Source organism: Aphis gossypii, unplaced genomic scaffold, assembly GCF_020184175.1.
Source record: "Aphis gossypii isolate Hap1 unplaced genomic scaffold, ASM2018417v2 Contig00619, whole genome shotgun sequence".
NCBI lineage: Eukaryota > Metazoa > Arthropoda > Insecta > Hemiptera > Aphididae > Aphis > Aphis gossypii.
The window spans coordinates 1-18003 of NW_026083195.1; the positions used below are offsets into that span (position 1 = coordinate 1).

General features: G+C 21.5%; 1 long non-coding RNA gene across 2 annotated transcripts; it reads left to right on the forward strand.

The window, feature by feature from the left end:
- Positions 1 to 7039: 7039 nt before the first annotated feature.
- On the forward strand, positions 7040 to 12894 carry LOC126554825 (uncharacterized). Of its 2 annotated transcripts, XR_007606736.1 has the most exons (6): positions 7040 to 7129; positions 7887 to 8041; positions 8802 to 8956; positions 10080 to 10234; positions 10988 to 11142; positions 12809 to 12894. It is a non-coding gene; the product is annotated as an uncharacterized LOC126554825 (long non-coding RNA). The 2 variants fall into 2 exon arrangements; XR_007606737.1 differs by lacking the exon at positions 7887 to 8041.
- Positions 12895 to 18003: the final 5109 nt, after the last annotated feature.

Genomic DNA, 18003 nt, shown 5'->3' on the forward strand with positions numbered 1-18003 from the left:
ATAACATAATGGATTAGAATTATATAATATAAATATTGTTAAAGATTTGATTCAACCAAATTTCAAAAATTACAAAATCTATATGTAACTCATAATCATGTATTAATTCTATTCCTTTTTTTGTTTAGCTGAAACCTTGTAGCAGAGTATTCAATTTACACATATGAAGCAATTGCCATGAATCAGAATAGAATGGATACCAAGAAGATATTACTTCAAATTTTATATGTTAATATTATTAAATTGAAAAATTAAAAATGCCTATAGCTTATCAATATTATGAGTATGTATACTACATGAGTTTTTGTTTTGCTAATGAAAAACTCATAATTTAACTAAAACATTTGAAATATTTTTCATGTTGATAAAAGATAAATTAAGATAAACTATGATATAAGTTGACAATTAATATTTGTTTATGAGTCTTTTAAAAAATATAAAATCGTTATTGTTACTTTATATTATACGTAAATAGTCAATATTCATTTTTGTTTTACTAATTAAAAACCAAGAAGTTAAGTCAAACATTTGAAAATCTTTTTGTTGGGATGAAAAATAAATTTTAACAAAATAGAATATTACTTAATAAATGATATGTATAAAAGAATTTTTAAAAAATTGAAAATACCTATAGCTTATCAATATTATGAGTAAGTATACTACTATAATTTTGATTTTGCTAATAAAAGTCATAATTCAACTAAAACATTTGAAACCTATTTCATATTGATAAAAGATAAATGAAGACAAATTATGATATAAGATGACAAATAATATTTGTTAATGAGTTTTTTTAAAAATTATATAACATCATTGTTACCTAAAATTATAATTAAAAATTGAATACTTATATTTCTTTTGCTAATTAAAAACTGAGTATTCTTCTCAACAAAATTTGTGACAAAACATTAATAACATAATGGATTAGAATTATGTAATATAAAATACTGTTGAAGATTATTTTCAACCAAATTCAAAAATTACAAAATCTATATGTAACTCATAATCATGTATTAATTCTATTCCTTTTTTTGTTTAGCTGAAACCTGTAGCAGAGTATTCATTTACACATTGAAGCAATTGCCATGAATCAGAATAGAATGGATACCAAGAAGATATTACCTCAAATTTTATATGTTAATATTATTAAATTGAAAAATTAAAAATGCCTATAGCTTATCAATATTATGAGTATGTATACTACATGAGTTTTTGTTTTGCTAATGAAGAACTCATAATTTAACTAAAACATTTGAAATATTTTTCATGTTGATAAAATAAATTAAGATAAACTATGATATAAGTTGACAATTAATATTTGTTTATGAGTCTTTTAAAAATATAAAATCGTTATTGTTACTTAATATTATACGTAAATAGTCAATATTCATTTTTGTTTTACTAATTAAAAACCAAGATGTTAAGTCAAACATTTGAAAATCTTTTTGTTGGGATGAAAAATAATTTTAACAAAATAGAATATTACTTAATAAATGATATGTATAAAAGATTTTTAAAAAATTGAAAATACCTATAGCTTATCAATATTATGAGTAAGTATACTACTATAATTTTGATTTTGCTATAAAGAAGTCATATTAAACTAAAACATTTGAAACCTATTTCATATTGATAAATAAATGAAGACAAACTATGATTTAAGATGAAAAAAATATTTGTTTTTTTAGTTTTTAAAATATATAACATCATTGTTACCTAAAATTATACTTAAAAGTGAATACTTATATTTCTTTTGCTGATTAAAACTGAGTATTCTTCTCAACGAAAATTTATGACAAAACATTATAACATAATGGATTAGAATTATAAAATATAAAATACTGTTAAAGATTTGATTCAACCAAATTCAAAAAATTACAAAATCTATGTAACTCATAATCAGTATTATTCTATTCCTTTTTTTGTTTAGCTGAAACCTTGTAGCAGAGTATTCAATTTACACATTTGAAGCAATTGCCATGAATCAGAATAGAATGGATACCAAGAAGATATTACCTCAAATTTTATATGTTAATATTATTTAATTGAAAAATTAGAAATGCCTATAGCTTATCAATATTATGAGTAAGTATACTACTATAATTTTGATTTTGCTAATAAAGAAGTCATAATTCAACTAAAACATTTGAAACCTATTTCATATTGATAAAAGATAAATGAAGACAAATTATGATATAAGATGACAAATAATATTTGTTAATGAGTTTTTTTAAAATTATATAACATCATTGTTACCTAAAATTATAATTAAAAATTGATACTTATATTTCTTTTGCTAATAAAAACTGAGTATTCTTCTCAACAAATTTTGTGACAAAACATTAAAACATAATGGATTAGAATTATGTAATATAAAATACTGTTGAAGATTATTTTCAACAAAATTCAAAAAATTACAAAATCTATATGTACTCATAATCATGTATTAATTCTATTCCTTTTTTTGTTTAGCTGAACCTTGTAGCAGAGTATTCAATTTACACATATGAAGCATTGCCATGAATCAATAGAATGGATACCAAAAGATATTACTTAATTTTATATGTTAATATTATTAATTGAAAAATTAAAAATGCCTATAGCTTATCAATATTATGAGTATGTATACTACATGAGTTTTTGTTTTGCTAATGAAAAACTCATAATTTAACTAAAACATTTGAAATATTTTTCATGTTGATAAAAATAAATTAAGATAAACTATGATATAAGTTGACAATTAATATTTGTTTATGAGTCTTTTTAAAAAATTAAAATCGTTATTGTTACTTATATTATACGTAAATAGTCAATATCATTTTGTTTTACTATTAAAAACCAAGAAGTTAAGTCAAACATTTGAAATCTTTTTGTTGGAATGAAAAATAAATTTAAACAAAATAGAATATTACTTAATAAATGATATGTATAAAAGAATTTTTAAAAAATTGAAAATACCTATAGCTTATCAATATTATGAGTAAGTATACTACTATAATTTTGATTTTGCTAATAAAGAAGTCATAATTCAACTAAAACATTTGAAACCTATTTCATATTGATAAAAGATAAATGAAGACAAACTATGATATAAGATGACAAATAATATTTGTTAATGAGTTTTTTTAAAAATTATATAACATCATTGTTACCTAAAATTATACCTAAAAAGTGAATACTTATATTTCTTTTCCTGATTAAAAACTGAGTATTCTTCTCTACGAAATTTATAACAAAACATTAATAACATAATGGATTAGAATTATGTAATATAAAATACTGTTGAAGATTATTTTCAACCAAAATTCAAAAAATTACAAATCTATATGTAACTCATATCATGTATTAATTCTATTCCTTTTTTTTTGTTTAGCTGAAACCTTGTAGCAGAGTATTCAATTTACACATTTGAAGCAATTGCCATGAATCAGATAGAATGGATACCAAGAAGATATTACCTCAAATTTTATATGTTAATATTATTAATTGAAAAATTAAAAATGCCTATAGCTTATCAATATTATGAGTATGTATACTACATGAGTTTTTTTTTGCTAATGAAGAACTCATAATTTAACTAAAACATTTGAAATATTTTTCATGTTGATAAAAGATAAATTAAGATAAACTATGATATAAGTTGACATTATAATTTGTTTACGAGTCTTTTTAAAAATATAAAATCGTTATTGTTACTTAATATTATACGTAAATAGTCAATATTCATTTTTGTTTTACTAATAAAAACCAAGAAGTTAAGTCAAACATCTGAAAATCATTTTTGGGATGAAAATAAATTTTAACAAAATAGAATATTACTTAATAAATGATATGTATAAAAATTTTAAAAAATTGAAAATACCTATAGCTTATCAATATTATGAGTAAGTATACTACTATAATTTTGATTTTGCTAATAAAGAAGTCATAATTCAACTAAAACATTTGAAACCTATTTCATATTGATAAAAGATAAATGAAGACAACTATGATATAAGATGACAATAATTGTTTTATGAGTTTTTTTAAAATTATATAACATCATTGTTACCTAAAATTATACCTAAAAGTAATACTTATATTTCTTTTCCTGATTAAACTGAGTATTCTTCTCTAACGAAATTTATAACAAAACATTAATAACATAATGGATTAGAATTATGTAATATAAATACGTTGGAAGATTATTTTCAACCAAAATTCAAAAAATTACAATCTATATGTAACTCATAATCATGTATTATTCTATTCCTTTTTTTGTTTAGCTGAAACCTGTAGCAGAGTATTCAATTACACATTTGAAGCAATTGCCATGAATCAGAATAGAATGGATCCAAGAAGATATTACCTCAAATTGTATATGTTTAATATATTAAATTGAAAAATTAAAAATGCCTATAGCTTATCAATATATGATGTATACTACATGAGTTTTTTTTTGCTATGAAGAACTCATAATTTAACTAAAACATTTGAATATTTTTCATGTTGATAAAAGATAAATAAGATAAACTATGATATAAGTTGACAATTAATATTTGTTTACGAGTCTTTTTAAAAATAAAATCGTTATTGTTACTTAATATTATACGTAAATAGTCAATATTCATTTTTGTTTTACTAATTAAAAACCAAGAAGTTAAGTCAAACATCTGAAAATCATTTGTTGGGATGAAAAATAAATTTTAACAAAATAGAATATTACTTAATAAATGATATGTATAAAAGAATTTTTAAAAAATTGAAAATACCTATAGCTTATCAATATTATGAGTAAGTATACTACTATAATTTTGATTTTGCTAATAAAGAAGTCATAATTCAACTAAAACATTTGAAACCTATTTCATATTGATAAAAGATAAATGAAGACAAACTATATATAAGATGACAAATAATATTTGTTAATGATTTTTTTTAAAAATTATAACATCATTGTTACCTAAAATTATACCTAAAAAGTGAATACTTATATTTCTTTGCTGATTAAAAACCGAGTATTCTTCTCAACGAAATTTATAACAAAACATTAATAACATAATGGATTAGAATATATAATAAAATATTGTTAAAGATTTGATTCAACCAAATTTCAAAAAATTACAAAATCTATATGTAACTCATAATCAGTATTAATTCTATCCTTTTTTTGTTTAGCTAAAACCTTGTAGCAGAGTATTCAATTTACACATTTGAAGCAATTGCCATGAATCAGAATAGAATGGATACCAAGAAGATATTACCTCAAATTTTATATGTTAATATTATTAATTGAAAAATTAAAAATGCCTATAGCTTATCAATATTTGAGTATGTATACTACCTGAGTTTTTGTTTTGCTAATGAAGAACTCATAATTTAACTAAAACATTTGAAATATTTTTCATGTTGATAAAAGATAAATTAAGATAAACTATGATATAAGTTGACAATTAATATTTGTTTATGAGTCTTTTAAAAAATATAAAATCGTTATTTTTACTTAATATTATACGTAAATAGTCAATATTCATTTTTGTTTTACGAATTAAAAACCAAGAAGTTAAGTCAAACATTTGAAAATCTTTTTGTTGGGATGAAAAATAAATTTTAACAAAATAGCATATTACTTAATAAATGATATGTATAAAAGAATTTTTAAAAAATTGAAAATACCTATAGCTTATCAATATTATGAGTAACTATACTACTATAATTTTGATTTTGCTAATAAAGAAGTCATAATTCAACTAAAACATTTGAAACCTATTTCATATTGATAAAAGATAAATGAAGACAAACTATGATTTAAGATGACAAATAATATTTGTTAATGAGTTTTTCAAAAATTATATAACATCATTGTTACCTAAAATTATACCTAAAAAGTGAATACATATATTTCTTTTGCTGATTAAATACTGAGTATTCTTCTCAACGAAATTTATGACAAAACATTAATAACATAATGGATTAGAATTATATAATATAAAATACTGTTAAAGATTTGATTCAACCAAATTTCAAAAAATTACAAAATCTATATGTAACTCATAATCATGTATTAATTCTATTCCTTTTTTTGTTTAGCTGAAACCTTGTAGCAGAGTATTCAATTTACACATATGAAGCAATTGCCATGAATCAGAATAGAATGGATACCAAGAAGATATTACTTCAAATTTTATATGTTAATATTATATTGAAAATTAAAAATGCCTATAGCTTATCAATATTATGAGTATGTATACTACATGAGTTTTTGTTTTGCTAATGAAGAACTCATAATTTAACTAAAACATTTGAAATATTTTTCATGTTGATAAAAGATAAATTAAGATAAACTATGATATAAGTTGACAATTAATATTTGTTTACGAGTCTTTTTAAAAATATAAAATCGTTATTGTTACTTAATATTATACGTAAATAGTCAATATTCATTTTTGTTTTACTAATTAAAAACCAAGAAGTTAAGTCAAACATTTGAAAATCTTTTTGTTGGGATGAAAAATAAATTTTAACAAAATAGAATATTACTTAATAAATGATATGTATAAAAGAATTTTTAAAAAATTGAAAATACCTATAGCTTATCAATATTATGAGTAAGTATACTACTATAATTTTGATTTTGCTAATAAGAAGTCATAATTCAACTAAAACATTTGAAACCTATTTCATATTGATAAAAGATAAATGAAGACAAACTATGATATAAGATGACAAATAATTTGTTAATGAGTTTTTTTAAAAATTATATACATCATTGTTACCTAAAATTATACCTAAAAGTGAATACTTATATTTTTTTGCTGATTAAAAACTGAGTATTCTTCTCAACGAAATTTATGACAAAACATTAATAACATAATGGATTAGAATATATATAAAAATACTGTTAATTTGATCAACCAAATTTCATTCAACACAATTTCAAAAAACAATATATACTATGTACTCATAATCATGTATTAATTCTATTCCTTTTTTTTTAGCTGAACCTTGTAGCAGAGTATTCAATTTACACATTGAAGCAATTGCCATGAATCAGAATAGATGGATACCAAGAAGATATTACCTCAAATTTTATATGTTAATATTATTAAATTGAAAAATTAAAAATGCCTATAGCTTATCAATATTATGAGTATGTATACTACATGAGTTTTTTGTTGCTAATGAAGAACTCATAATTAAACTAAAACATTTGAAATTTTTTCATGTTGATAAAAGATAAATTAAGATAAACTATGATATAAGTTGACAATTAATATTTGTTTCGAGTCTTTTTAAAAATATAAAATCGTTATTGTTACTTAATATTATACGGAAATAGTCAATATTCATTTTTGTTTTACTAATTAAAAACCAAGAAGTTAAGTCAAACATTTGAAAATCTTTTTGTTGGGATGAAAAATAAATTTTAACAAAATAGAATATCACTTAATAAATGATATGTATAAAAGAATTTTTAAAAAATTGAAAATACCTATAGCTTATCAATATTATGAGTAAGTATACTACTATAATTTTGATTTTGCTAATAAAGAAGTCATAATTCAACTAAAACATTTGAAACCTATTTCATATTGATAAAAGATAAATGAAGACAAACTATGATATAAGATGACAAATAATATTTGTTAATGAGTTTTTTTAAAAATTATATAACATCATTGTTACCTAAAATTATACCTAAAAAGTGAATACTTATATTTCTTTTGCTGATTAAAAACTGAGTATTCTTCTCTACGAAATTTATAACAAAACATTAATAACATAATGGATTAGAATTATATAATATAAAATATTGTTAAAGATTTGATTCAACCAAATTTCAAAAAATTACAAAATCTATATGTAACTCATAATCATGTATTAATTCTATTCCTTTTTTTGTTTAGCTAAAACCTTGTAGCAGAGTATTCAATTTACACATTTGAAGCAATTGCCATGAATCAGAATAGAATGGATACCAAGAAGATATTACCTCAAATTTTATATGTTAATATTATTAAATTGAAAAATTAAAAATGCCTATAGCTTATCAATATTATGAGTATGTATACTACATGAGTTTTTGTTTTGCTAATGAAGAACTCATAATTTAACTAAAACATTTGAAATATTTTTCATGTTGATAAAAGATAAATTAAGATAAACTATGATATAAGTTGACAATTAATATTTGTTTATGAGTCTTTTAAAAAATGTAAAATCGTTATTGTTACTTAATATTATACGTAAATAGTCAATATTCATTTTTGTTTTACTAATTAAAAACCAAGAAGTTAAGTCAAACATTTGAAAATCTTTTTGTTGGGATGAAAAATAAATTTTAACAAAATAGAATATTACTTAATAAATGATATGTATAAAAGAATTTTTAAAAAATTGAAAATACCTATAGCTTATCAATATTATGAGTAAGTATACTACTATAATTTTGATTTTGCTAATAAAGAAGTCATAATTCAACTAAAACATTTGAAACCTATTTCATATTGATAAAAGATAAATGAAGACAAACTATGATATAAGATGACAAATAATATTTGTTAATGAGTTTTTTTAAAAATTATATAACATCATTATTACCTAAAATTATACCTAAAAAGTGAATACTTATATTTCTTTTGCTAATTAAAAACTGAGTATTCTTCTCAACAAAATTTGTGACAAAACATTAATAACATAATGGATTAGAATTATGTAATATAAAATACTGTTGAAGATTATTTTCAACCAAAATTCAAAAAATTACAAAATCTATATGTAACTCATAATCATGTATTAATTCTATTCCTTTTTTTGTTTAGCTGAAACCTTGTAGCAGAGTATTCAATTTACACATTTGAAGCAATTGCCATGAATCAGAATAGAATGGATACCAAGAAGATATTACCTCAAATTTTATATGTTAATATTATTAAATTGAAAAATTAAAAATGCCTATAGCTTATCAATATTATGAGTATGTATACTACATGAGTTTTTGTTTTGCTAATGAAGAACTCATAATTTAACTAAAACATTTGAAATATTTTTCATGTTGATAAAAGATAAATTAGATAAACTATGATATAAGTTGACAATTAATATTTGTTTATGAGTCTTTTAAAAATATAAAATCGTTATTTTACTTAATATTATACGTAAATAGTCAATATTCATTTTTCTTTTACTAATAAAAACCAAGAAGTTAAGTCAAACATTTGAAATATTTTTTGTTGGATGAAAATAATTTAACAAAAAGAGAATATTACTTAATAAATGATATTTGTATAAAGAATTTTTAAAAAATTGAAAATACCTATAGCTTATCAATATTATGAGTAAGTATACTACACGAGTTTTTGTTTTGCTAATGAAAAACTCATAATTTAACTAAAACATTTGAAATATTTTTCATGTGATAATAAAAGATAAATTAAATTAAGAAACTATGATATAAGTTGACAATTAATATTTGTTTATGAGTCTTTTAAAAATATAAAATCGTTATTTTACTTAATATTATACGTAAATAGTCAATATTCATTTTTGTTTTACGAATTAAAAACCAAGAAGTTAAGTCAAACATTTGAAAATCTTTTTGTTGGGATGAAAAATAAATTTTAACAAAATGCATATTACTTAATAAATGATATGTATAAAAGAATTTTTAAAAAATTGAAAATACCTATAGCTTATCAATATTATGAGTAACTATACTACTATAATTTTGATTTTGCTAATAAAGAAGTCATAATTCAACTAAAACATTTGAAACCTATTTCATATTGATAAAAGATAAATGAAGACAAACTATGATTTAAGATGACAAATAATATTTGTTAATGAGTTTTTTCAAAAATTATATAACATCATTGTTACCTAAAATTATACCTAAAAAGTGAATACTTATATTTCTTTTGCTGATTAAAAACTGAGTATTCTTCTCAACGAAATTTATGACAAAACATTAATAACATAATGGATTAGAATTATATAATATAAAATACTGTTAAAGATTTGATTCAACCAAATTTCAAAAAATTACAAAATCTATATGTAACTCATAATCATGTATTAATTCTATTCCTTTTTTTGTTTAGCTGAAACCTTGTAGCAGAGTATTCAATTTACACATTTGAAGCAATTGCCATGAATCAGAATAGAATGGATACCAAGAAGATATTACCTCAAATTTTATATGTTAATATTATTAAATTGAAAAATTAAAAATGCCTATAGCTTATCAATATTATGAGTATGTATACTACATGAGTTTTTGTTTTGCTAATGAAGAACTCATAATTTAACTAAAACATTTGAAATATTTTTCATGTTGATAAAAGATAAATTAAGATAAACTATGATATAAGTTGACAATTAATATTTGTTTACGAGTCTTTTTAAAAATATAAAATCGTTATTGTTACTTAATATTATACGTAAATAGTCAATATTTTTTGTTTTACTAATTAAAAACCAAGAAGTTAAGTCAAACATTTGAAAATCTTTTTGTTGGATGAAAAATAAATTTTAACAAAATAGAATATTACTTAATAAATGATATGTATAAAAGAATTTTTAAAAAATTGAAAATACCTATAGCTTATCATATTATGAGTAAGTATACTACTATAATTTTGATTTTGCTAATAAAGAAGTCATAATTCAACTAAAACATTTGAAACCTATTTCATATTGATAAAAGATAAATGAAGACAAACTATGATATAAGATGACAATAATATTTGTTAATGAGTTTTTTAAAAATTATATAACATCATTGTTACCTAAAATTATACCTAAAAAGTGAATACTTATATTTCTTTTGCTGATTAAAAACTGAGTATTCTTCTCAACGAAATTTATGACAAAACATTAATAACATAATGGATTAGAATTATATAATATAAAATACTGTTAAAGATTTGATTCAACCAAATTTCAAAAAATTACAAAATCTATATGTAACTCATAATCATGTATTAATTCTATTCCTTTTTTTGTTTAGCTGAAACCTTGTAGCAGAGTATTCAATTTACACATTTGAAGCAATTGCCATGAATCAGAATAGAATGGATACCAAGAAGATATTACCTCAAATTTTATATGTTAATATTATTAAATTGAAAAATTAAAAATGCCTATAGCTTATCAATATTATGAGTATGTATACTACATGAGTTTTTGTTTTGCTAATGAAGAACTCATAATTAAACTAAAACATTTGAAATATTTTTCATGTTGATAAAAGATAAATTAAGATAAACTATGATATAAGTTGACAATTAATATTTGTTTACGAGTCTTTTTAAAAATATAAAATCGTTATTGTTACTTAATATTATACGGAAATAGTCAATATTCATTTTTGTTTTACTAATTAAAAACCAAGAAGTTAAGTCAAACATTTGAAAATCTTTTTGTTGGGATGAAAAATAAATTTTAACAAAATAGAATATCACTTAATAAATGATATGTATAAAGAATTTTTAAAAAATTGAAAATACCTATAGCTTATCAATATTATGAGTAAGTATACTACTATAATTTTGATTTTTTAATAAGAAGTCATAATTCAACTAAAACATTTGAAACCTATTTCATATTGATAAAAGATAAATGAAGACAAACTATGATATAAGATGACAAATAATATTTGTTAATGAGTTTTTTTAAAAATTATATAACATCATTGTTACCTAAAATTATACCTAAAAAGTGAATACTTATATTTCTTTTGCTGATTAAAAACTGAGTATTCTTCTCTACGAAATTTATAACAAAACATTAATAACATAATGGATTAGAATTATATAATATAAAATATTGTTAAAGATTTGATTCAACCAAATTTCAAAAAATTACAAAATCTATATGTAACTCATAATCATGTATTAATTCTATTCCTTTTTTTGTTTAGCTAAAACCTTGTAGCAGAGTATTCAATTTACACATTTGAAGCAATTGCCATGAATCAGAATAGAATGGATACCAAGAAGATAGATATTACCTCAAATTTTATATGTTAATATTATTAAATTGAAAAATTAAAAATGCCTATAGCTTATCAATATTATGAGTATGTATACTACATGAGTTTTTGTTTTGCTAATGAAGAACTCATAATTTAACTAAAACATTTGAAATATTTTTCATGTTGATAAAAGATAAATTAAGATAACTATGATATAAGTTGACAATTAATATTTGTTATGAGTCTTTTTAAAAATGTAAAATCGTTATTGTTACTTAATATTATACGTAAATAGTCAATATCATTTTTGTTTTACTAATTAAAAACCAAGAAGTTAAGTCAAACATTTGAAAATCTTTTTGTTGGGATGAAAAATAATTTTAACAATAGAATATTACTTAATAAATGATATGTATAAAAGAATTTTTAAAAAATTGAAAATACCTATAGCTTATCAATATTATGAGTAAGTATACTACTATAATTTTGATTTTGCTAATAAAGAAGTCATAATTCAACTAAAACATTTGAAACCTATTTCATATTGATAAAAGATAAATGAAGACAAACTATGATATAAGATGACAAATAATATTTGTTAATGAGTTTTTTTAAAAATTATATAACATCATTGTTACCTAAAATTATACCTAAAAAGTGAATACTTATATTTCTTTTGCTGATTAAAAACTGAGTATTCTTCTCAACAAATTTGTGACAAAACATTAATAACATAATGGATTAGAATTATGTAATATAAAATACTGTGAAGATATTTTCAACCAAATTCAAAAAATTACAAAATCTATATGTAACTCATAATCATGTATTAATTCTATTCCTTTTTTTGTTTAGCTGAAACCTTGTAGCAGAGTATTCAATTTACACATTTGAAGCAATTGCCATGAATCAGAATAGAATGGATACCAAGAAGATATTACTCAATTTTATATGTTAATATTATTAAATTGAAAAATTAAAAATGCCTATAGCTTATCAATATTATGAGTATGTATACTACATGAGTTTTTGTTTTGCTAATGAAGAACTCATAATTTACTAAAACATTTGAAATATTTTTCATGTTGATAAAAGATAAATTAAAATAAACTATGATATAAGTTGACAATTAATTTTGTTTATGAGTCTTTTAAAAATATAAACGTTATTTTTACTTAATATTATACGTAAATAGTCAATATTCATTTTTCTTTTACTAATTAAAAACCAAGAAGTTAAGTCAAACATTTGAAAATCTTTTTGTTGGGATGAAAAATAAATTTTAACAAAATAGAATATTACTTAATAAATGATATGTATAAAAGAATTTTTAAAAAATTGAAAATACCTATAGCTTATCAATATTATGAGTAAGTATACTACACGAGTTTTTGTTTTGCTAATGAAAAACTCATAATTTAACTAAAACATTTGAAATATTTTTCATGTTGATAAAAGATAAATTAAGATAAACTATGATATTAGTTGACAAATAATATTTGTTTACGAGTCTTTTTAAAAATATAAAATCGTTATTGTTACTTAATATTATACGTAAATAGTCAATATTCATTTTTGTTTTACTAATTAAAAACCAAGATGTTAAGTCAAACATTTGAAAATCTTTTTGTTGGGATGAAAAATAAATTTTAACAAAATAGAATATTACTTATAAATGATATGTATAAAAGAATTTTTAAAAAATTGAAAATACCTATAGCTATCAATATTATGAGTAAGTATACTACTATAATTTTGATTTTGCTAATAAAGAAGTCATAATTCAACTAAAACATTTGAAACCTATTTCATATTGATAAAAGATAAATTAAGATAAACTATGATATAAGTTGACAAATAATATTTGTTTACGAGTCCTTTTAAAAATTTAAAATCGTTATTGTTACCTAAAATTATACCTAAATAGTGAATACTTACATTTCTTTTGCTGATTAAAAACTGAGTATTTTTCTCAACAAAATATGACAATACATTAATAATATAATAGATAAGAATTATAATATATAATACTGTAAATGATTTGGTTCAATCAAAATTCCAAAAATTCCGAATCCATATTGTAACTTATAATCAAGTATTAATTCTATTCATTTTTTTGTTTAGCTAAATTTTGAAAAATGTTTTTTTTCTTATAATTATTAGTAAATAGTCAATATTTATTTTTGTTTTGCTAATAAGAAACTGAGTATTCATCTTATGCGGCTGAAATATATGCTAATACTTTAATAACAAAATATATACGATTTGATTTAATGGAATTTTAATAAATTGCAATATCTGTAAGTTACTCATTTTCTCATATTAATTCTATGCAATTTTTGTTTAGCTTTAAACTTTTAGCATTGGTTCAATTCACACATTGTAAGCAAAGCCATTGACATCAGAATATAATAGGAATGAAAGATGTTTTTACCTCAAACTTAATATGTTAATCTACGTATTTAAAAAATTGTAAATCCTTCTTGTTTATAAAAATCAGGTGTAAGTTAACTGCTACAATTTTTATTTTGCTTCGAAAATCTCAGGATTTATCTCATACATGTGTTACATTTTCCACAAAAATAAAAAAATAATGGAGACTAATTATAAAATTACTTCATAAATAGTATTTCATAAATGTAAACTTATAGAGATGTAATTTTGTGTTCACATGTTTTAATTAACATACAGTCTTTAGATATATTCTTAAATTTTAAAAACTTAATGATGGACTTAATTATGTGGATAACATAATTGCTGCTATATTTTTAAATATCCCGTTCTTGGTTTATTTTATTATATTTATATATAAATCCTATTTAATTAGGAACTTTGTTTAATATTGAGATATCTTTACAAGTTAATCCTAAGTTAAATGTTTTATACATAAAATATTTTATCATGCTACATTTATTTCAGATTTATATTATTCATTTAATGAATATTTTCTATTTTTTTGTTTTTTGTTTTTTAATTTATAATTAATCTTTATTATTTCAATAGAGATTGACATGAATTATTTGATCTATGTGTATGAGTGAATAACATGTTAACACAACCATAGTTGTTATTAGTTATTGTTAAATAGAAATTAAACATTATTTTTTTAATTTGTGTTGTTACTTGTTTTGCATAATTATTTATTTTATATAAATATTTATATTATTATATATGTTATGGTACATTAAGAAGTATTATTATTAATTGATAGGTCTTTTTACAAATTGAAAGCAACCAGTTTTATATGATTCTGATGTATCATTGAATTCAGAATTATTTTTTATAATAATACATCAATTATATGATGTTGGATACAATGTTATTGGCTTGGTAAATGATATGGTTGCGACTAACATGGGTCGTTGTAGAGACTTAAAAATCTCTGTCAGTAATGTGTTTTCTCTTCATCCAGTAACAAACAAGAGTATATTTGAAGAATATATACAATAGAACTACAGTTATCCAGACTAATTTATGTCAAGTGTGGTCCGCATAAGCAAATATCCGGATAATTGACGTATGACATATCAAATGTTATATAATTATATAAATATATTGTATGTATGTATTTATTGTTAATAATATGTATGTAATATATTCTAAAATTTGTAACTATAAAGAAATAATTTTATTAAAATATTTCAGTTTTTTATTGTTTAACTTACATGGCTAATTATAAATCATTTCTTGAATTTGAAAATTATTTTGTCTGATTTCCTCTTAAAATTTTTAATGAATAATATTAACAAAAATAAAAAATATCTTAAAAAATAAATATAAGTACCTATCATAAAATTATTTTATGAATAAATTATAATAGTATTAGAAAAGTCGGTTGATACCTATCAAATTAATACAATATAGTTATTTTTATTTTTCATTATTATAAGTATTTGTTTGGCATGTAACAAAATTAATGGTTATACATATATAACTATAAAACAATATAATATACTACTACACATAAATAATTTAACTATATTATATTATATTTAACTGTATAAGAAAGTAACAAAAAAGTTAAAAAAAAAATTGTGAACAGACGTTTTGTTTAAATATATTATTATAATGTAAGGTACCTAAAACCTAACAATTAAGAATATTTTGATTTACACATTTAGAATTAATTTTTACTTACTAACATGACAAAAATATATAATAATAATGTTTAATGACACAAATATTACTTATTTAAAACTTTAAAAAAATAAGAATTGAGGTACTTATAAAAGTATATTATAATAATATGTATATGTATACACATACAATAATATTGCACATTAAGCTTATGTCTGATACACATGTCATCATTGTCATCTTACTAAAGTAATTTGGCGGACTTTAAATGTTACTAGAGTCTTGATAAACAATGTTATTGTAACTTGTTACTAGTTACAACTTAGAACAAATTGAGTATCTATTTTACCTATCTTAGAATTTACGGGTACCATAAAACTTCTAATAAAATAAGGGAGTATATGAAATTTGTATAATATACAATGTCTTAGTAATAATACATTATATGATTTTCAAATTATTTTCAAATAATTATGCCAAAATCAAATTGTATTTATTAGATAGTGTCATTACAAGTATTCAATTTATTTAATTTAACTAGTAGGTAAAGTGAATATTAAATAGGTATGCAATACATCAAAATGGGCAAGTTATTTTACATTTAAAATCTAGTAATATATATAATCATATATCTAAGTTTGGATCACGCACTAAGTATACTATTAACTGCTACGGATTAAATATTCATTTTAAATAAAGTAACATTTATTATTGAATTAGAATATTGTTTCTGATATTTGTATTATCATAATATGCATGATTTTTTATCATTTTCTTTCATCTATTTTACACTGAAACGGTTCATATTTATACAAATTATAAGCTTTTATTGATAAATAAATGTGTTTATAGGTAACCTCCAGCATTTTGCCTCCTTTTTTCGACTAGCCGTAGCAGTGAAATACGTTACAAGTCACAAATCCGTTGACAATGACTTATGAAAAATAATGTTTTCATTTTTATTACTGTTTTCTTATTATAATCTATCTATATTCTATAATCCTTTGCCAAATAGATGCAAAGGTAGGAAATACCTACTGTAGGTACGGACGTACGTACAGTACTACAGTGTACTCGGATCCGAAAATCGTTTTCGCAAACACCTTTTCGTAAAATACGTCTTGACGTGTCACTGGTACATTGACGTGGTCGTGAGTTGCCGCAAAGTATTCGATAATAGGTAGCTGCAGTGCACTCTATGCGTGGAGTGTAGTACGTCACGAGTTGGCCGTACTTAATCGCCAGAGCGCGGTTTTCGAGTTGAAGACGCTCTACCTAGTCAACTAGGACACCGAATTGCTATGTATATATAAAACCGAATCGATACCTGAACGATGCGAGGACGCTCGCGATAGTCGACGTCAACTCAGCCGTACGGCGGACCTGTCTCACGACAGTGTACAAGTTAAATTTAAACGCTAAATACCCTTCAGTAGCACTCGTGCACAAAACCATCATTGCTTCATTGTGCGTTGGGCTTAATCACCTGACGACACAGGAGCAGTTCAGACGTCTTTCGACTAATCGCAACCGATACCGTCCTTGCCAAAAATTTTTAACCCTATCCACTTTTGGAACATTTTTTTCCTACCATTTCATAGCTGTTTGTCGATTACAATCGATGTTAGTGTATCGTTTTGTATCATAAACAATTTTAAAATTTTATTTGTATCATTCGTAAGTGATTATTGTTAGAGGTGTGTAGTTTTTGTGTAAACAATACTAAGTATCCATTATAGTTTCCTACTCAGTGTCCGAGGTACACTCGATAATTACTGTACGGCAGAGCGTTACCCACTTGACCACCCTTTATTTTTTATCTAATGTTTCCATAACTCGAAATATTTGTATTTATTAGATATAAATTTTAAAAATCGGTATTGTGTTTATAAAATTTATAGTTTATTTTATTAAAACCTATACGTTTTTAATTCAATACAAATGATGTTTTAATTAACGTTTAAAACATATTT